The following is a 22,696-nucleotide window of genomic DNA, read 5'->3' on the forward strand; positions in this document are numbered from 1 at the left end:
CTAACTCGTGCACCTAGCATTTGAATACACCTATCCTAAGGACTAATTTTCCCTCAAGCAGGTTGTCATCCACCCGTCATCAGGAAAAACAAATCTACCTACGCTCGGTTCAAAGCCCCCCCCCCCCCCCTCGAGAAAGAATCGAGGCCATAAGAAAACCAAAGGGGGTGGATGATGAATGCCTACTAATGAGGGATTTAAGAAGTTATCAAAGAAAAATAAGGAAAATAAAATCTTTTTGAATTTTTTTTTCGACACTAAGACTCAAAACTACTAAAAACCCAAAAAAATCCTAAGGCATACTAATCATCATCCGCAACCTCAAAATGTTATTACAAAACCAAGGATGTACTTCCCACCCCATACTTAAAATTATGCAGTGCCCTCAATACATATATGTTTGAAAAAACAAAGCGCAAGCAAGGTAAGAAATACTCCTTGGGGCCCACTAGGGCCTAGTCGTCCTCATCGATGTAGTCCTCATCATCAGTCTCGCCATCATCTAGCTCGGCGTCCTCTTTTCCTTAATTATCGTCGCCTTGCATTAGAGACTCTACCTCCTCCCCCTCTTCGAATGCAGTTATTACTCGATCAGCCGAATTTTCATCCTCATCCTCAGGTAATTGAGACACCTCACCCACAAGTGCCCGAGAATGTGGTGTGTGGGGGGTCTGAATAAAGACCCTCGAAAGATCAATGTTGAAATGCTCACCCGCAACGTGTGAAGCTGGGCTAGCACTGTGGATTGGGTGGACCGCTCCTCTGCTGAAGTCAAATGATATCCAGATGCACTCGCTGGGGCCATGATGTTTGAGATGTCGAGTGCGCCAGTGGGCTTCTCAAGCACTATATCAGTAGAGTATGCCATCCCCTCAGCGAGCCTTATTAAGTAAGCAGTGAGAGTGTTCCCATAACTCAGCCTTTTAGACTTGCCAGCCCGCACTCTTCGAATTTCCTTCATCATCCAATACCCAATGTTCATCGGTTGCCCTGTCATCAAGAAGTAAACTATGCACACTCTGTCCTTTTGTACCTCTGAGAAGTGATCAAGTGGCATGATTCTAGCATTTAGAAGGCGCAACCAAACCTGTCACACCCCTTTTTTGCGCCGCCGCGCTATCTATGCGCAGGTTTTTATTATTAAAGGGTTTTTCCATTTGAAGTGACGGTTTTGAAAAGGGATTATTTTATTTACAGAGTCGCCACTTGGAATTGAGTTTTGGTGTTCCAAGCCACCTTATGAATCCCTAATCAAAAGGAAATGACTCTTTTATTATGGTCCGCGAAAACAGAAGATCGGGTAAGGAATTCTGTTGACCGGGGAGAAGGTGTTAGGCATTCCCCGAGTCCCGTGGTTCTAGCACGGTCGCTTTATCGACTTATACTTAGCTTAAATTAATCTTTGAATATATTATGTATTTGAGCCTTAATTTGCTCGTACTTTTATTGTTGAACATTTATTGGTTTTAACTCGGATGCGTAACCGCATTCCGGATCTTTTAAGCGTCTCAAAATAAGATGCATAACTGCATTCTTACTCGAAACAAGATTAATTATTAAAACGAGTTTAGCCAAGTTGCGTAACCGCATCCTTGAGTTATTAAAAAAGGGTCTCGAAATAAGATGCGTAACCGCATTCTTAATCGAAACAAACGTCTTAAAACATGCCTAAAGCTCGTCTAGCGTTAAAGGCAATTATTTGTCTCTAAAATCCGAGACTTATTATTATTTGGTTATTATTAATTTTCACTCTTTTGACAACGGGTTTTGAATAAATTCGCAACCCATCTCGCTCCCTTAAAATTTGGTTTTTCCGCTCTTTTCTTTTCCTTGGACAACGAGATTTGAAATAATTCGCATTTCGTCTCACTCATCTCACAATTAATTAATAAGTATGTCCTTAACCGTTAGTCTTGGCCTGATTCTTTTGTTTTTTAAAAAAAATATATTGAGCAAATATACGACCGAATAATTAAATTAACAAGACCTCCATTAATTACAACAAAGCAGAATATCCAAACAGAGAAGAGTATAAAGAAAACGACATTACCCCTAATTTTATCACCGTAACCGCGGCCTCCATTTTTACATTTTAGTTTTCTTCCGGGACATCCCACCCGAGAATGAATACATAATATGTAAAAGCGAGCAAAAAGCAAACACACGCAAATTAAATGACCCTAACGTTTGCCTACGGGCCTTAATTGTAAAACAAAGCTTCAATGAGATATTAATCTGAATTTATAACCAGCCCCAGTGTCCCTAATCAAAATCTCCATTTTTGAATTAATTTTACCCAAAACTGCAAAAAAAAAAAAAAAAAAAATTTCAATTTTACCAACGATGATTCTAATTTCCATAATCCATATGCATTAACGAGAACAAAATCAGTAAACATTCAACAATTTTAACAATTTCAAATGTGCAATATATTAAAAATAGTAATGGGATTGAAATGGACCTTCCAATCGAACGGAACAAATGACGCGACGCCTTGACCGGAATCCGATGACCTCAACGCGAAATCCCAACGAACAGACGATGAATCGACTAACTTAACAGCATTTAACTCTTTTTTTTTTCTTTTGCTCAAGTTGAGCGGGCGATTTTTGAGAAAATGGAGACGGGTTTTCGAGTTTTTGGGTTTTGGTGCTGGTTTAAAATGGGGGGTTTAAGGATCTGTTTGGTGTTGTATGTGTTTTTCTATGGTGGTCTTATGATTTTTTGGTGACCGGTTTCAGGTGGGTTACGACGTTGGTGACGTGGTGGTTGAGAAACGGTGGTGGATCAGGCAGAAAGGGATGGTTTAACGGTGGTGAATGGGGTGGAGGGAGATGGTGGAAAGGAATGGAGGTGGTGGAGGTGGTGGGTCACGGTTTTTAGTGGGGAAAAAAAAAAATTAAGAAGATGATCTATCATCTTTCTTTTTATAATAATCCCTCCTATCCAGAAAAATTCCCCCTATCTGTGTATGCTTCCTTTTGTTTCTATCTGTGTATGCTTATCTCTGTCAAAGAAAAAAAAAAATGGAGCCAGAGCCCCTAAAACGGAAAGATGCTCCCCTCTTTTCACGTGTTTCCACCTTTTTTTTATTATTTTTTATTTTATGTGGGACCCACCCCCTAACAATAAAATTTTCCAAAAACGTGACCCCTTCCCATTTTGATAAGATTTGTTATGAAGTTTTGTCATTTTGTGATGAGGTGGTGTAATTCCATTTACTTTTTTTTTTTTATAAAAATGTAAAATAAAAAAAATTAAAAATATTTAATAACTATTTCTAGATAACTAAAAAAAACAAGGTTAAAATAAATGACTGGCTAAGCAAAATTAAAACCTATAAAGCATATTTTTGTAATTTTTCTTTCTTTAAAACACAAAATTTATACTCTGAAAATAGCGAATATTTTTTATCCTTTTTTTTTCATTTTCACGAACAAACCTACTAAAAATGAAATAGAATAAAACTAACACGTCAAAATTAAAATTAAAAGAAATATTTAAAACTATAAGATGAAACACAAGGGGAGGGTCAAAATTACGTGTCTACAGCATGTCCCTCTTTGGTTGGGGACGCGAAGCGTTCTCAGACAAAGACGTAGACAACGAGGCAAATTTGGACCCGACCATTATTTGAAGGAAGAGAAAGGAATGGAACAAAATGTGACCGAGCCCTGGTCTTGGGAATCCTACATATCTCGGGTTATAAGAGAATCAGGTCTCGTGTAGTTGAAGAGGTAAGATGGGTGATGAAACATACTGAGTTGGGGAGTCGATTAAGGTCCTGTCGAGGTTCCGGTCCGCGGCTCCTGTTATTACATCAAAATGAAAAATAAAAGTTACAAAGAAAATACAAGTACAATACCCTATCTATGCAGGTTCTCTTGAATCTTGACTTGAATCTTCATGCTTGTTTCTAAACTTAAAATTTAAAGCCATCCCTATTCTCCAAGCGGGGCTCCTATTACTTCTGACTGAACATGAACCAACTGAAAAGAACACCCTATTCTTCAGGCGGGCTCCTCAGCTTGAAATTGAAAAGCAGTTTGAATGTTGACCCTATTATTCAGGCGGGCTCCTGCTACTTCTAACTGAAAGTACACCCTATTCTTCAGGCGGGCTCCTGAACTTGAAATTTAAAGATGTCCCTATTATACAGGCGGGTTCCTGAACTTGAAATTGAAAGGTGGCCCTATTCTCCAGGCGGGTTCTTGATCATCCCATTCTTCAGGCGGGTCCTGACTTGCTCCCATTCTTCAGGCGGGTCCTGACTTGCTCCCATTCTTCAGGCGGGTCCTGACTTTCTTCCCATTCTTCAGGCGGGTCCTGACTTTCTTCCCATTATTCAGGCGGGTCCTGACTTGCTTCCCATTCTTCAGGCGGGTCCTGAATTGCTCCCCATTCTTCAGGCGGGTCCTGACTTGCTCCCCATTCTTCAGGCGGGTCCTGGCTTGCTTCCCATTCTTCAGGCGGGTCCTGACTTGCTCCCATTCTTCAGGCGGGTCCTGGCTTTCTTCCCATTCTTCAGGCGGGTCCTGCAAATCATCAAAGACAAACAACACGAACAAAATTTTCTACCCCAGTTTGCACTAGGAAAAGTTTTGTGAGTGTTAGCAAAATCATAAAATAATTCAATTATGAAAGTAAAATCAAACGCTCTAACTAGGAAGTGCGTCTCCTAGAGGTAAAATTGAAAATTCTAACTAGGAAGTGCGTCTCCTAAAAGAAAAACCTGAAAGACCCAAACTAAGAAGTGCGTCTCTTAGGGTTTAAAATTGAAAGACTCTGACTAGGAAGTGCGTCTCCTGGGAGTAAAGGTTCAAATTAGAAAGTGTGTCTCCTAACAGCAAAATATGAAAGACCCAGGCTAGGAAGTGTGTCTCCTAACAGCAAAATATGAAAGACCCAGGCTAGGAAGTGCATCTCCTAGGGGTTACAATATAAATAATTGAAAAAAATTGATTAATTTTTGTTGCTTGCAAACCTATGTTGTTCCATTGCTTTTAGTGTTGGCAATTTGGGGAAATGTGCCCTTCGAATATTCGGCTCTGAAGCCTCTGATTTGAAGATAACACCTATTCCTGTTTCAAACAAAGAAAATTTGTGAGTTTAAAAGCATGGTGGTTGGTTTGTGGCTTTGGCTTTGAGGATCTTTGCCCCATTCAACTCTGATTTCAACCTATCTCGATAACCTTTTCCATACATCTCAAACCTCGAACCTCAAAATAAATGTATTGTACTCGCATTTCAACCATCACCGGACCTTTGAGCTAACCATGAATCCAAATGTCTGTCAATCGTCAACAAACTTGTTGTGCATATAACTTTTGCTTGAATCCTGTCACTTTAATGATCTTGCCAGGTTTTGCTTTATGCAATTAGAGAAATTGGTAGCAGATTTTGAAGTCCCTTCTTGCTCGTTTTGACATGGACTGACTCAAGAAACAAAGAAAAAGGAAAAAAGTGATGTAGAAATTAAAGAAATAGTATTCAATAAGAGACGTCCCTCTTGGGGAAAGACTAAGAAATGACACTTTTCTGAATGTGGTAGCCGACTCCAATGATCATGACATGCATTTTGGATTAAGCGGCCTGACCTATTCAAACCAACCTAACCTTCAACTCGTGTCATACACTTAGACTTCCAAATTCCAAAACTACATCGCTATCATCGAACCTCTTTCGGCTAGTGATGCCACGAAGGGTTTTCACCAACAAGCCTCTGTCATTTGGTTCTTTCTCTCACTCACCATTGCCTTATGGTGCTCGTAAGGGTTTTCACCAATAAGAATTTCTTATTCGGTTCTTTCACTCACTCACCGTCGCCTTATAGTGCCCATGAGGGTTTTCACCAATAAGACTCTCTCATTTTCAATTCTCTCAACTCACTATCGCCTTATGGTGCCCGTGAGGGTTTTCACCAATAAGACTCTCTCATCTTTCACTTCTGAGTTTTCATTCCTTGCATAAATAACATGACATTATTCCTTGTATGATAATCCCCATCAAAGCATGCTTGACTTGTCATTCTCAAAGATTGATCTAAAGGTCTTTCTTTTGGTTGTAACATGGCTTTTGGATAGGGTTGGAAATAAAGGATGGTATAGAGGCTCAAAGATAATACAAAAGTAATAAGGGATAAGACTTACAACGTTTGGAATCGACTCAAAAGAAAACAATAATTTTTGTCCCAGTTTCTTCGAAACGGGGAAATTTTGAATTTTCTTTGGTTGGACCGAACCCTGCAGTAGGGTTGCCTACGTATCCTGCCGAAACAAGAATCAGGTCGAACGTAGTTCATGAGGCTCATTTCTTGTGTGTTTCTCTTCGTTTTTTTTTCTTTTTTTTTATGTGTTTTTTTTCATTTTTTTTTCATTTTTTCTTTCGACTCTTTTCTCCTCATTTTGACTTCTCCTTACCTTTTCATTTTTCTTTTCCGACTCTTTTTTTTGTACTGCACTTTGATTCCAAAAGAGGGATATGAAAGAAAATAAAACTAAGGCTCAAAAGGGCTAGCAAAGGGTGACACAATGTTCAGATAGTAGAATAAAATGTCTTCGTCATACCAATCCTTTAAAATATCAAGTACAAAGCATGCGATTCTAGAATGAGAAGTGAAAATCATACGGTATAATATTTACAATGGATGACTCAAGTTAATCGGAGAGCACTTGCTTTTTGACTTCTCTTGATATTGACCCACTTCAAATCACTTGGGATGAACATTTTGCTATACGCTAGTACCATTCTCACGGTTCCAAAGTGCTCGCCTTAGTTTCATTCAAACTAGACTTCAACTTACTCTCAAAATGTTTTAGTACTCTACTATTTCCTCCCATGTTTTTCTTTACCATTTTCAATCCTTTGGGTGCATTTCTTGTGTAATTAAAACTGGCCTTCAAGATCTGGGTAAAAATATCTGCATGCATGTCATGTCAATAGAACCAGCCTAAAAAGAACTATACAAAAGAAAAATTAGAGAAAATATACTAGGAAATGACAAAACAAAAACTCTTTTATTTTTTTTATTTTTTTATTATTAAACAAAATGATAGAAGGGTTGTGGTTATTAAAACAAGCAAAAAATTTCTAGATTACAACCCTAGAATAACCCGGATAACAGAAAGAACATCAAAACACACTACCAAGACTCCCTCCTAGAGGGGAGAGGAGTGACTTCCCAACTGCAAAGTTGTCATCTTAGCCACTAAATTGCACATAAGAATTACTTGAACCATTATCATTTTCAATCAAATTATTTTCAGCAAACAAGTTCTGGGTCCCTTTAACCAATTCATCCTTATCAACTTCTGGAACTGAGACTGATAGCCCGGAAAGTTTTCCAGAGGCCTCCTTTCTCTGTTGCCTCTCTTTCTTGTATTCTGGCCTAGGTCGAAAGTTGGAGCTGGTACGAGGTCGATATGCTTGTGGGGGGTAAGAACCTCGTGGAGCTGGTTCGCACCATTGTTGGTAAGGATGTGGTTGAGCATATGGCTGTGCACCACAGGAAAAGTATTGAAGAGGTGGCATAGAATATTGAGGGTCTTGTGGAGGGAAGTAATGTTGAGGTTGAGTGTATGGAGTTTGGGAATAGACTTGAGGTTGTGGCTGGGTATATGAGCGAGATCGACCCCTCACACCTCGTCGCGATTCTGGTATAATCATGACTACATCATCATTTTCCCTCATGTCGCTCAGGCTTCCGGAACCATTTTGAGTTACTTCAGCATTTACTTTCATGTCAGCAAAACTCATGATACGTCCTGTTTTGATTCCTTCTTCTATTATTTCCCCCATCTTAATGACCTCGATAAACGGTTTGCCTAGTGCCGGGAGCATGTGTTGATAGTATTCTTCAGTTTGGGCTTGGAGAAAAGTATCCACCACCTCACCTTCTGCCATTGGAGGCTTTACTCTAGCAGCCTGCTCTCTCCACCTAATGGCGAATTCCCTGAAACTTTCTGTAGATTTCTTCTGCACCTTGGTCATGGACATTTTATCTGGAGCAATGTCTATATTATACTGAAATTATCGCACAAACTCTTGAGCCATGTCATCCCAAATATGCCACTTAATGACGTCCTGATCAGCAAACCAATCCGAGGCTATTCCTGTTAAGCTGTCACTAAAGTAGGCCATAAGCATTTCGTCCTTACCTCCAGCTCCTCTCAATTGATTGCAATACCTCTTTAAATGGGCCACAGGATCACCATGCCCATCATACTTGTCAAACTTTGGAGCCTTAAAACCAGAGGGCAAGTGAACATTAGGAAACATACACAAGTCTTTGTATGAAACACTCTTATGACTTTCCTGACCTTGCAAGTATCTTATGGATTGCTCCAAGTTTTTCATCTTTCTAGTCATTTCCTCATCATCCACGGTCTTATCAAGTTTTTCACTGTTAACGGGAGGCTCAAGGTAAGGGTTATAACCATATGGGTTAGAGACATTTAAAGTCGGTTCTGGAGTATAGGGTTGAGCATCAGGGGTTTGGAACAAGGGCCCACTGTTAGATGGATCACCAGGCACAGTAAGTGGAGCTCGGGTTGAGGTCGACATATTAGGGGAAATGTCGAGGAAGCCAGGTGGCGGTGGAGGTGGTGCCTGACCAGTCGTCCAAGCCCGATACATGCTTGCCATGTGTTGTTTTAACATTCTCACTTCTTCGGCTAACCTCGAGTTTTGGTCAACCAACGGTGTTTGAACGCTAGCGTCAACCAACCCAGTGTCCTCGTTGGTCGCCATTGCCTTTTTGGTTTTTGACCTTGTGTTGTAAGGATGAGTCGCCAGTTTTAAAGCCACAAACCAACCACCTTCTAAAATCAAACATCATCAATAAAAAAAACGATTGAGTTAGGGAACCGCGCGCAAGTCACATATGCACGATTATTAGTTCTAGAATGATTCTAAGGGTAACAATGTCATTTTTCCATCATCCCCATTTTCATTTGATTTGGCCTTTCTCTCTTTCATTTTGCTTTTCATGCCTCTCGGTTCACTCATCTTTTTTTTCTCTTTTTATGATTATCTCTCTTTTTCTTTCCACTCTTTTTATTCTCCGCTCTTTCAATAGTCTTTTTGGATTTTTTTTTTTGAAAATAATTCGATCGAACCCGACTTGGGTTGCCTACGTATCATGCTGGTACACGAATCAGATCTTTGCGTAGTTCGGGAAGTTTCGGCGAAAAGTAATCAACAAAATTGTTTCAAATTTTCTCTTTTTTTTTTTTTTGAAATCTAGGAAGAGAAAAAAGAAAAAAAAAACTACAAAAACTTGAAAACAAAATTATTTTTTTTTGGATTTTGATTATAAAATTTCCTCCAAAGAAACCCCGCTAAAAAATACTACTCAAAGTAAAATCTTTTTGCATTTTCCTTTTTCTTTTGGATAGGGAGTTAAAAAGAAATCTCCTTTTTTTTTAAGTAAAAAAACTATCTCCTTTGTTTTTCGGATTTTCTAATACAAAATAAAAACACTTTTTTTTTTTTTAATTTTTTGAATAAGGATCACCGAACCCGATATGGGCTGCCTACGTATCGTCGCCCCGAGGGACGGGAATCAGGTGTGCGTAGTTCGTCCAGATTGGACTGCTAAGTTGTTTTTTTAAAAAAAAAAAAATAATAATAATAAATTAATAAACTCATCTCGAATTGAACTCTTCTTTTCTTATTTTTAGCAAGAGCCAGACAAATTAGAGGTTTAAGGAAAATGGGTGCGTAAAAAGTCAGATGAATGCTTTTCTCTCTTCTATTTCACTAGTTAACCTAAAGCCGATCAACAATCACGCAAGCCTTAAAAATAATATTGCAAATAGCACATGAGATGCACAGGTCGGTCAAAAAAAAGGATACCTGTCCTAGACAGACTCGACCCCTGTGTCGAGTCCCACTAAGTCAAATGCAAGTGATGCATATAAGCGGATCCTACTAGGGATAATCATGTCTGCGTTTCAGTTCTGCTAGGTTTAAAACCTAATGGAAAAGGTGTCTAGACTGGGTCACCCGAGCGGACAACTCGAGCCGGGGAGGGGCAATACTGTCGGTAGCAGTGCTATTCCGACTTCATTGCTTATCCTGTCCCGCCTAACATGTGTGACTAAAATCCTTCACCGGGCGCCAAGACGCTCCGGCTTTATCTCGACAGAAAGTTAGGATGCATAACTGCATTCCTGTGACTGTGTGTGAAGTGTTTCAGAGACTCAGAGGGGTGCGCGAGAGAAAACAGTTTATAATACAGTTCAACAATATCAAAGCGGTAAATGAGCGGCAGTTAGCACGTTAGGCTCAACAAAGCACACAATAAACCCAAATAATGATAATAAAAGCCAAGTATAGGGCAATATCACAAAGCTCGAAATCTGGTAGGTTCCCCAGCAGAGTCGCCAGAGCTGTCACACCCCTTTTTTGCGCCGCCGCGCTATCTATGCGCAGGTTTTTATTATTAAAGGGTTTTTCCATTTGAAGTGACGGTTTTGAAAAGGGATTATTTTATTTACAGAGTCGCCACTTGGAATTGAGTTTTGGTGTTCCAAGCCACCTTATGAATCCCTAATCAAAAGGAAATGACTCTTTTATTATGGTCCGCGAAAACAGAAGATCGGGTAACGAATTCTGTTGACCGGGGAGAAGGTGTTAGGCATTCCCCGAGTCCCGTGGTTCTAGCACGGTCGCTTTATCGACTTATACTTAGCTTAAATTAATCTTTGAATATATTATGTATTTGAGCCTTAATTTGCTCGTACTTTTATTGTTGAACATTTATTGGTTTTAACTCGGATGCGTAACCGCATTCCGGATCTTTTAAGCGTCTCAAAATAAGATGCATAACTGCATTCTTACTCGAAACAAGATTAATTATTAAAACGAGTTTAGCCAAGGTGCGTAACCGCATCCTTGAGTTATTAAAAAAGGGTCTCGAAATAAGATGCGTAACCGCATTCTTAATCGAAACAAACGTCTTAAAACATGCCTAAAGCTCGTCTAGCGTTAAAGGCAATTATTTGTCTCTAAAATCCGAGACTTATTATTATTTGGTTATTATTAATTTTCACTCTTTTGACAACGGGTTTTGAATAAATTCGCAACCCATCTCGCTCCCTTAAAATTTGGTTTTTCCGCTCTTTTCTTTTCCTTGGACAACGAGATTTGAAATAATTCGCATTTCGTCTCACTCATCTCACAATTAATTAATAAGTATGTCCTTAACCGTTAGTCTTGGCCTGATTCTTTTGTTTTTTAAAAAAATATATTGAGCAAATATACGACCGAATAATTAAATTAACAAGACCTCCATTAATTACAACAAAGCAGAATATCCAAACAGAGAAGAGTATAAAGAAAACGACATTACCCCTAATTTTATCACCGTAACCGCGGCCTCCATTTTTACATTTTAGTTTTCTTCCGGGACATCCCACCCGAGAATGAATACATAATATGTAAAAGCGAGCAAAAAGCAAACACACGCAAATTAAATGACCCTAACGTTTGCCTACGGGCCTTAATTGTAAAACAAAGCTTCAATGAGATATTAATCTGAATTTATAACCAGCCCCAGTGTCCCTAATCAAAATCTCCATTTTTGAATTAATTTTACCCAAAACTGCAAAAAAAAAAAAAAAAAAAAAAAAAATCAATTTTACCAACGATGATTCTAATTTCCATAATCCATATGCATTAACGAGAACAAAATCAGTAAACATTCAACAATTTTAACAATTTCAAATGTGCAATATATTAAAAATAGTAATGGGATTGAAATGGACCTTCCAATCGAACGGAACAAATGACGCGACGCCTTGACCGGAATCCGATGACCTCAACGCGAAATCCCAACGAACAGACGATGAATCGACTAACTTAACAGCATTTAACTCTTTTTTTTTCTTTTGCTCAAGTTGAGCGGGCGATTTTTGAGAAAATGGAGACGGGTTTTCGAGTTTTTGGGTTTTGGTGCTGGTTTAAAATGGGGGGTTTAAGGATCTGTTTGGTGTTGTATGTGTTTTTCTATGGTGGTCTTATGATTTTTTGGTGACCGGTTTCAGGTGGGTTACGACGTTGGTGACGTGGTGGTTGAGAAACGGTGGTGGATCAGGCAGAAAGGGATGGTTTAACGGTGGTGAATGGGGTGGAGGGAGATGGTGGAAAGGAATGGAGGTGGTGGAGGTGGTGGGTCACGGTTTTTAGTGGGGAAAAAAAATGAAGAAGATGATCTATCATCTTTCTTTTTATAATAATCCCTCCTATCCAGAAAAATTCCCGCTATCTGTGTATGCTTCCTTTTGTCTCTATCTGTGTATGCTTATCTCTATCAAAGAAAAAAAATGGAGCCGGAGCCCCTAAAACGGAAAGATGCTCCCCTCTTTTCACGTGTTTCCACCTTTTTTTTATTATTTTTTATTTTATGTGGGACCCACCCCCTAACAATAAAATTTTCCAAAAACGTGACCCCTTCCCATTTTGATAAGATTTGTTATGAAGTTTTGTCATTTTGTGATGAGGTGGTGTAATTCCATTTACTTTTTTTTTTTTTTTTATAAAAATGTAAAATAAAAAAAATAAAAAATATTTAATAACTATTTCTAGATAACTAAAAAAAACAAGGTTAAAATAAATGACTGGCTAAGCAAAATTAAAACCTATAAAGCATATTTTTGTAATTTTTCTTTCTTTAAAACACAAAATTTATACTCTGAAAATAGCGAATATTTTTTGTCCTTTTTTTTTCATTTTCACGAACAAACCTACTAAAAATGAAATAGAATAAAACTAACACGTCAAAATTAAAATTAAAAGAAATATTTAAAACTATAAGATGAAACACAAGGGGAGGGTCAAAATTACGTGTCTACAAAACCCGGGCTTCTCTACAAAAATTACTCATGCTCGTGCTCCGATGCTTTCGAAGCGGCCCTGAGTATCGTGCCCATTGAGCTTTAGAATTGGCTCCACAAAGAGTTTCCCGGATAGCCCTATAATCAGGCCTTTTGATGAATTCTAGCAAGGGTTCACTAGGCACATCCGGGACTCCAATTGCCCCGCACAAAGTCGAAGCCATCAATGGCACCCAATTTTTCCGAACGAACACAGAATCGTGATTCCTGCAGCTTTCAATGCTAGCATAAAGCTCCATGACCAAATCAATATTTACTGGCCCCGGTTGTTCAAACACAGACGTCCATCCCATGGCGACTATGCGGTTGTATATGTCCCGAAAATTTCTCTTCAAAGGGACTTGACTGATCGCTCGCTCATGATTGTAACCCTTCGAGGTGTCGAATCTCGCATACCACTTCTCCCCGTCCCCAGACAGATGGGGGTGGGGCTTCCTTTTAGACGCCTGAGGAATAGCAACCGCCGGATGCTTGCCCTTACCGGATGTTGCCCTTTTGTCGCTTTGGACGGGTTTTGTGCTCTTCCTGTTTTTGTGCCTTGGGAGGAGGAGGCGACAGATTTGCCCTTGGACTTGGCGTGAACCATCTTTCCTGCAAAACAACACATTACCAAACGAGAAGTATAGGTCAATAACTAAAGGAAGTCGTAGCACAACCCCACACTTAATCATATTACATGTACTTAAGTCTAGAGTGCGTGGCCCCTGTCAATTTTTTTTTGGACCTCAACCTTGATCCCTTTTTTTTCGCATACAATTGGGGAATTAATCCCACACTTACTTCAAACTACATTACAAAAATCAAAATCAAAGAAGTTAACTACTCCTGCATGACAAAGTAAACAAAAACACAAAGTAAGCAACTTCATGTTGTAAGGCTTGGGGTGAAAAATCACAACTTTCTAATTCTCCATCACAATTCGAATTTTATGGTGAGAGGAGATGCACAAGGGTTCCTATGCTTGTTTAATGTTCCATTGCTACTCAAGACTTCACAATTTCCACAAAAACTTGGTTTAGGACTTTTATCAAATACCTTGTGGGCATAGAATCGTCCCTTAGCTTTTGACAACAATGGTGGGTTTGGAAACCCTCTCTTGTGCAATGGGAGTCATATTCTTGCAATAAACAACTCATACAACTCAAGCAAAACCAATCCCTGCCCAAAATTCTCCCATACCCGTAACCCAACTTTACAACTTACCAACATCAAGAACAAGGGGGAAAGGGGAAAAAAATGAAAGATGAACCCACTCACCTTGTGAAGTTAATGGAGGATGGATTGGAGCAACTTGAAGTTGTTTTTATTATAAAGGGAATGGGGATGGGGATTTTTGTTTGAGAGAATATGTGTGTGAGTTGATGGGAGTGCTTTGTGAAGGAATTGGGGGGGGGGGGGGGGGGGGGGGTTGGCCACGGGTTATAACATAAATAAGAAAACAAAATACAAACCCGGGTCGACTCGCGCCATTGGTCTGCATCGCGGGTCCAAAGAGCTGATCACTGGGCTCTGCCCTTTTTTCTCATCAGGCGATTCCTCCGTATCGCGGGAGGAACACCTGATTTTAGCATTTCAGTCACCCATATGCCTTTGCGCGATGGGTCTACATCGCGAGACCAATGCGCAATTCACTGGGCGTTTTTCTTTTCATTCACGCGCGATTGGCCCGCATCGCGGAGCGGATGGGTAAATCACTGGGCACTTTTATATTATTATTTTTTTCGCCCAATTCCTGCAACATAAACCAACGTGACATATATCATACAAAAAAATTGGGTTGTCTCCCAACAAGCGCCTTAGTTAAGGTCGTGGTACGACACTTTTTGTATTTTTCTCATTTTTTTTATTTTTTGTCACATGGGTTGCCTCCTGAGAAGCGCTTGATTTAACGTCGCGGCACGACATAGGCTTTCCTCAAGCCTCCTCTAGATCCACCGAGGTCTTTTCCGGATTGATGACCTCTCCAAAATAGTGTTTGACCCTCTACCCATTTATCAAGAATGACCGCCCCATGTGCGGTCACCCGAACGACTTCAAATAGCCCCGACCACTTACTTTTGAACTTCCCTTTAAAAATATTCAGCCTGGAGTTATACAACAAGACTAACTGGCCGGGTACAAAGTCGCGAGGTTGGATGCGCTTGTTGTGAATTCTCTTCGTTCGCTCCTTGTAGATTTTTGCGTTCCCATAGGCATGATAGTGAAATTCTTCCAACTCGTGCAGCTGCAATAGTCTCTTTTCTCCAACTTGAACCATGTCTAAATTCAGCTTCTTTATTGCCCAATATGCTCTATGCTCGAGCTCAACTGGTAAATGACATGCCTTACCAAATACGAGCTTATAGGGAGATGTGCCAATTAGAGTTTTGTAAGCTGTTCTGTATGCCCACAGAGCATCATCAAGCTTCAGTGCCTAATATTTCCTACTCATGCTCACAGTCTTCTCCAAAATCCTCTTAATTTCTCTGTTCGATACCTCCATTTGACCACTCGTCTGAGGAGGATAAGCAGTCGCTATCTTGTGTTTCACCCCATACTTGAGCAATAATTTATCAAAGAGTCGATTGCAAAAGTGCATACCTATATCACTGATGATAGCTCGAGGGGTACCAAACCTTGTAAAAATGTTCTTTCTCAGAAATCTTGCCACCATACTAGCATCATTGGTGGGAAGTCCAATGGCTTCCACCCACTTCGAGACATAGTCTACAGCAACCAATATATACTTATTTCCCTTGGACGGTATAAAGGGACCCATGAAGTCGACACCCCATACATCGAATAGTTCAATCTCTAAGATGCCTTTCAAATGCATTTGATGACGCTTGGAGATATTTTAGGTTCTCTGGCAGCTGTCGCAGGCTCGCACAAATTCATAAGCATCTTTGAACAAAGTAGGCCAATAGAACCCGGACTGAAGTACCTTCGCAGCTGTTCTGTCACCCATGTGATGTCCCCCATAGGGTGATGAGTGACACTTCTCAAGAATCGTGGGGACCTCTTCCTCTGGGATACACCTTCTGATCAGCTGATCTATGCCAATCCTGTAGATCTAGGGCTCATCCTATACATAGAAATGAATATCATGCAAACTCCGCTTCTTCTTCTCGTGATTAGCACCAAGGGGTAAATCTCACTTACTATAAAGTTCACCATGTCTGCATATCATGGCGCCTCAGCCGATTGAAGAGCAAAGAGTTGTTCATCAGGAAAAGTTTCCTTAATCGCCACTGCTTCATTTACATGTTCCCAATCTTCTAATCTCGATAATTGATCTGCTACCTGATTTTCTGTGCCCTTTCGGTCAAGAATCTCGATGTCAAACTCGTGAGCAGCAACACCCAACGAATAAGCCTCGGCTTTGCATCCTTCTTCACAAACAGATACCGAACTGCAGTGTGATCAGTGTAGACAATCACCTTCGTGCCCACAAGATATGATCAGAATTTGTCAAAGGCGTAGACAACTGCCAATAACTCCTTCTCTGTGACAGTATAGTTCATCTGGGCTGTATAATGTGTCTTGCTGGCATAGTAAATAGGATGAAAAATCTTGTCCCTTTTCTAACCAAGGACAGCTCCCACAACAAAATCACTTGCATCACACATCAAAATAAACGGCAGAGACCAATCGGGTGCGATGATACTAGGAGCAGACACTAACCTTCGTTTCAGCTCATCAAAAGTCGTCGGACAGGCTTCATTAAATACAAACTTCACATTTTTCTCTAAAAGCTTGCACATTGGATTAGCAACTTTAGAGAAGTCTTTGATGAACCGTTGATAGAATCCTGCATGCCCAAGAAAATTGTGCACTCCCCGAACTAAAACGGGTGGTGGAAATTTTTCAATTACTTCAATCTTCGCCTTGTCAACCTCTATTCCTTCACTCGATACCTTGTGCCCAAGAACAAGCTAACATGGCATCAAGATGGTTCAAGCAGTCATCAAAAGAATCCCCAAAAATAGAGAAGTCATCCATAAATACCTCCACAAAGTTTTCCACCATGTCGGTGAAAATATCCATCATACATCGCTGGAACGTACCTGGAGCATTGTACAAACCGAAAGGGATCCTCCGGAATGCAAACGTACCCTATGGACATGTGAATATAGTTTTCTCTTGATCCTCAGGTGCAATCATGATCTGGTTATAACCCAAATAGACATCCAAGAAGCAATAATAATCATGCCCAACCAATCTATCAAGCATCTGATCCATGAAGGGCAAAGGAAAGTGATCTTTTCTGGTGGCGTTGTTCAGCTTGCGATAGTCAGTGCATATTCTCTAACCAGTAACAGTTCGTTGAGGCACCAATTCATTCTTCTCATTCTCTACTACAGTCATGCCCCCTTTCTTCGAAACACATAGTACAGGACTTACCCATTTGCTGTTAGAGATGGGATAAATAATGCAGCTGTCAAGCCACTTGATCACCTCTTTCTTCACCACATCCTTCATGATCGGGTTCAGTCGTCTCTGGCATTCAACACTAGGCTTGCTGTCTTTCTCCAATAAGATTTTGTGCATGCAAAACGAACTACTAATACCTCGAATATCAGCTATCGTCCACCCAAGGGCTCGGATTCAATCTCTTAGCACTCGTAACACACGTTCAACCGGCACATCAGTCAAATAAGCAGAGAGGATTACAGGCAATGTGTCTCCACTGCCCAAGAATGAATAGCAAAGATGAGGGGGTAATGGCTTCGACTCAAGAACTGGAGCCTCTTCAATAGATGGTTTCAGCTTCTTCCATGACTCTAGTCTATCTAGCTCCTCAAACGGTGTACTTGCTTGTAGATAAGCGCATGAATTGTCAAGAATGCTAAGACACTCCTCGACTTCTGCATCAATCATCAAATCTTCCCCATACACCAAAGTTGTCTCCAAAGGGTCTCGCGAAACTAAAAAGTGATCTAACTCTGCATTAGTGAGCTCGGGCTCTACCACAGAAATTATCTTCAGGTCTTCATAATTGGCTGGAAGCTTGGTAGCTTTAAAGACATCAAAAGTCGCCTCTTGTCCATCAACTGTCGTGGACATCTTCCCAACTTTCACTCGAATCACAGCATCAACAGTATCCAAGAATCCTCTCCCCATGATGAGAGGAACACTCTTATCTGCCTCATAATCAAGGATCACAAAATCTACCGGCAGAATAAGTGGGCCTACCTTCACAAGAACATCCCCAATAATACCATCGGGATATGCAAGAGATCGATCAACCAACTGCAATGTAATAATGGTTAGCCTAGGCTTACCCAAGCCCAACGTTCGGAACACAAAGGTGGGCATCAGATTAATACTAGCACCAAAATCACACAATGCTAGCCCAACTTCAATGTTGCCAATCATTATCGAAATTGTGAAGCTGCCCGGATCTTTCAACTTTGGAGGAATTTTACTCCTCACTCTAGAACTGCACTCCTCAGTAAGTGCAACAGTCTCAAACTCTGTCCAACGCCGTTTGTTCACAACCACATCTTTGATATACTTAGCATATTTTGAAACTTCTTGCAAAAGCTCCACCAAAGGTATGTTGATATGTACCTGTTTTAAGAGTTCAAGAAATTTCTTGCAAGCCGAATCTACTTTCTGTTTTTGAAGTCGCTGTGGAAAGGGAGGGGGTGGTCGAACCACTTCCTCTACATGTTGCTCTACGACTATCTGCTTTGATTCAGCTCGCTTAGCAGGGATAAGTTCTGCCTCTACTATGTTCTTCTTTTTCGGGGGCACTTCTTGTAGCTCTCTACCATTTCTCAAAGTGACTACCTTGCACTCTTTGGATTCTTCTCATCATCACTAGAAAGAGCACCCGGTGGTCTGACATTCTGCATAAGAGCCATTTGCCCCATCTGACGCTCAAGCTCGTGAATAGATTTCTGCATCTCACTCTGAACTTTCTGGTTCTACTGCTGCATTACTTGATTTTGAGCTATGAGCTGCTTCATCATCTCTTCTAAATTGCTACCTGGCTGAGCTTGAGGTTGCTGATAATTGTTCGGCTTGTGAAATTCCTGCTTCCCAAATGAAGTGTTGTAATTATTTCCATAATAGTTTCCCCAATTTCCAATACCACGGTTCTGCTACCTCACAAAATAGACAGATTCTGGATTCAATGGGCAATTGCTATAATCATGAGGCTCACCACAACTTACACATGCTGCCTGCTGAATATATTGGACTGGTTGAATCTGCTGAGCTTGAGGAAACACCCTCATCATAACATTAGTAAGAGTCCTTATATCAGCTAATAGCTGCAACATCATCAACTTGAAGAACCCCAATAGCTTTCTGTGGTAACCCTGGCTAGTCTCATAATACTTATGGTGACCCTCTGATATCATCTCTAGGAGAGTTTCCATCTCTTCATATGTTTTGTTTAAAATCTGCCCTTGAGCTGAACCATTCAACAAGGCCCTTGATTCATGGTGAAGACCTTCTACAAAATAGTTTCCAATGATCTCCTTTGGCTACATGTGATGTGGGAAATCTTGCAAATAGCCCTTATACCTTTCCCAAGTGTGTGGAAGAGATTCAGAATCTCTCTGATTGAAATTGGCAATTCTTCCTCGCAGCTTCTTTGTTTTCTTGGGTGAGAAAAACCTATCGATAAACTCATTAGATAATATCTCCCAAGAAGTGATAGAACCTGCATGCAGATTAATCAACCATTCCCTTGCTTCGCCAATCAGTGAGAACGGAAATAAAGACAGTTTCACATAATCATCGGGAACATCTCTATATTGGAAATTCTCGCTCAACTCCACGAATTGCATCAAGTGCTTATGCGGGTCTTCACTAGACTTACCTATATACTGGCACGTATGTTGCACCAGCCGCACTGTTGCTTCTTTTAGCTCTAAATTTTCAGTAATGTCAGGCCTAACAATAGCCTTAGCAATAGTTGCTAGACTAGGCCTAGCATAACTGGACAAAAGAATCTGCTCTTGCACCCAATTCATCCTCATTTCTGTTTCTATCCCTTTCTGCCTATTCAAGAGCAAGTCTTGCTGCTTCGTCAGCAATTTTTCTCTGTCTGTGAAAAGTTTTTTCGATTTCGGGATCAAGATCTACTAACAGTTTTCCTGAACTTCTAGTGCTTGGCATAAACCAGAGAAACCTGAAGTGACACAAGTAGAACAATGAAAAAGTAAAGACTTGAATAGAAAAACAAACTCAAATAAGAAAAACAGTAAAATTTTCTAAGTCCCCGACAACGGCGCCAAAAACTTGTTGCTCCCAAACGCACACGCAAGTATACGCAGTTGTACAAGTAATATAGACTGTTAAGTCTAGATATCGATCCCACAGAGACTTAGATTCTACTGTTAAACTAATTCAAATTCCAATGAAACTATTCAAGAAAGTGAAAATCAAGATGTTTGTTGTACTAAACTAAAACTGAAAAGTAAACAATTTGTGATGGGTGTTTTTGTGACTGAGAATATTTCGACAATGATTGTAAGGTTTATTAGATGAGAGAAAGTTCTAGGATCATGGCTTTCGACAATCCAGTTGATCTTCAGACAATTCCACCTATCTTATTTCCTGGGTTACTAGTTGACGGGTTAATTATAACTTTATGAGTATCTTCCGAGTTGCTCACAAGCCCGTAGATGCTACTATAACGCCTATATCCCTATGGTCGTCAGAGGTAACAAGAACACATTTACTCCTCCGTATTCAACTAAGCAAGGCGAAAGGGTATATTCCTACCCTCATTAGCGAAACGATTATATCGAACAAGCCCTATTTATTCTTATTATGCATGCACATTCCATATCCCTAGTTCAATTCACACGCCACATATAGTGTTCAACTATTGGTCAGATAATCAAACAATTAAGATCAAGAATAAATAAGCAACCCAAAATATGGAAAACGAATAGAGAATAATTCATCAAACCAACTTTCAAGTCTTATGCCTTAACCCTAGAATTAAGAAGTTTAGCTACTCATGATTCTCAATGAACAAGAAGAATTCATGAATAATCTAGGGTTGAAAAAGATGAAAAATAAAATAAACCTAGAGAGAGAATTAGAATGGTGGCTTACAAGTCTTCCTAATATCCCAGCACACGTTTTCAGCTAATAAAACGTTTATATATAGTCTAGGGTTAAGACAAAAAATAAGTAAACCTAATCCCGATTGAAATGGAAAAACTGCCCGTCACTGTGCTTTCCTTCCGCATCGCGGAAGGATAGCTTGATGCACTTCCTCTTTTCTTCCGCATCGTGGATGAAAAGCCTGATGACAAATTTTGGTCAGGAGCTTGGTCTGTCCGCTTTCTTCACGCGATGCGGACTAAAAGCGCGACCTTTAGTTTAATTCTTTTTCTTCTTTCAGTTTATCACTTGTGCTCTTCGACTCGTCACCTCGTGTAATCATCATATGCTCTAAAATCAATCACTTTTAGCCCGGTTTTCCATCGTTTGTCTTCATCGTACCTATACACATGAAATATAACAACATAAGCCCAAATACGATGATTTCATTATAGATTAAGCGATAAAAGTCATAAGAATAGGATGTAAAAATGACACGAAACATGATATTTCTGCCATGATAGTGAAGTACAACCATAAAAGTAAAAATTGAAGAAAATAGATAAATATGAATCATGGCCTAAGAGAGGTGTCGTATCACCTCTTCAATGCCTAGCTTTAATATATATGTATATAGATCCTTCAGTTGGTGATGGACCGGGTTCTCTGTTGGCTAATCATAGCTATAGTATTCACATGTTTGCTCAAACGATTCATCCTACCAAAACGTCCATCTTTATGGCCTAATGAAATCACCCAAAGTCGCTCTCCATGAACATTGTAATAGATAGTGGTGGAGCCACACTGATTGAAGAGTAGTTAATTGAATATCTTTTGTCCAGAAATTTTATTATGAATATAAAAAAATTATACTGCATATATATATATATATATATATGTAAAATTATTTTTTGTATATATAAATTAAATTTTGAACGTAAATATACTATATAACTCCATAATTAAACACCAAATATTTTCTATGTCTTTCAAAAAAAAAAAAAAGTACCTAAGATCAAAGGAGGAAAATTTAGAGTCTTCGATTTCATACATTGACTGGCCTGTCCGTAATTACCATCCTCTCAATTGGTTTGACCCAAGTGAATGTTCAAAGCACCCCAAACAATTGTATGAACTCCAACTTTGAGAAGAAGAGAATTTGGTCAGTTGATTGACATCTTACTTCGGTTTTTTTTTTCTTCTATATTTTGCTTTTTCAATGGTATGATGATCATGATATATCTAGCATTTTGTGCTTGCATGTATGTTCAGTACTATATAGTGGATAAAGAGAGGTAATGTTTGGAAGAAAAATGACTATTTGTTTTCTTCATTTACTGCTACTATTCAATATTGCCCTCACTGCCTCACAAAGTCAAACCTCTTCATTGCTTCCACTGTTATATTTAAGCAATAAATTAAATCTATTTGTATTCCTAATCTGATGCTACTGTAACTTTTCGTTGCCTTCACAAGTCACGACTCTTCATAGTCTCCACCAAATCTATATCTATATATAATATAAAGTTAAGCATAGACAAGGTGATGTGACACCTCTCTATGGCCACCATTTCTATTTATCCCTTTTCTCCTTTTTTTAACATTTTTCCTAATTATAAAATGACAAAAAGTCTACATTTTTCATTTCTTTCCCACTACCCATATTTAAAGTCTTTACAGGAATTAATTACATATTAGTTATTGTGCATTATAGTAGAGAATTGAAAAGCATAATCAGCTCTCAATTG

At 39.5% G+C, this 22,696-nt stretch overlaps 2 long non-coding RNA genes across 2 annotated transcripts; both read right to left on the bottom strand.

Moving 5' to 3' along the window:
- Positions 1–1,959: 1,959 nt before the first annotated feature.
- On the bottom strand, positions 1,960–3,016 carry LOC132602165 (uncharacterized). The gene is made up of 2 exons (XR_009567633.1): positions 2,462–3,016; positions 1,960–2,302 (listed from the first exon to the last, which is right to left on the bottom strand). It is a non-coding gene; the product is annotated as an uncharacterized LOC132602165 (long non-coding RNA).
- An 8,246-nt stretch (positions 3,017–11,262) lies between these two features.
- Positions 11,263–12,608, bottom strand: LOC132603189 (uncharacterized). Its single transcript, XR_009567995.1, has 2 exons — positions 11,769–12,608; positions 11,263–11,605 (listed from the first exon to the last, which is right to left on the bottom strand). It is a non-coding gene; the product is annotated as an uncharacterized LOC132603189 (long non-coding RNA).
- Between the last annotated feature and the right edge of the window lie 10,088 nt (positions 12,609–22,696).

This window comes from Lycium barbarum, chromosome 7 (assembly GCF_019175385.1).
Source record: "Lycium barbarum isolate Lr01 chromosome 7, ASM1917538v2, whole genome shotgun sequence".
NCBI classification, from domain to species: domain Eukaryota; kingdom Viridiplantae; phylum Streptophyta; class Magnoliopsida; order Solanales; family Solanaceae; genus Lycium; species Lycium barbarum.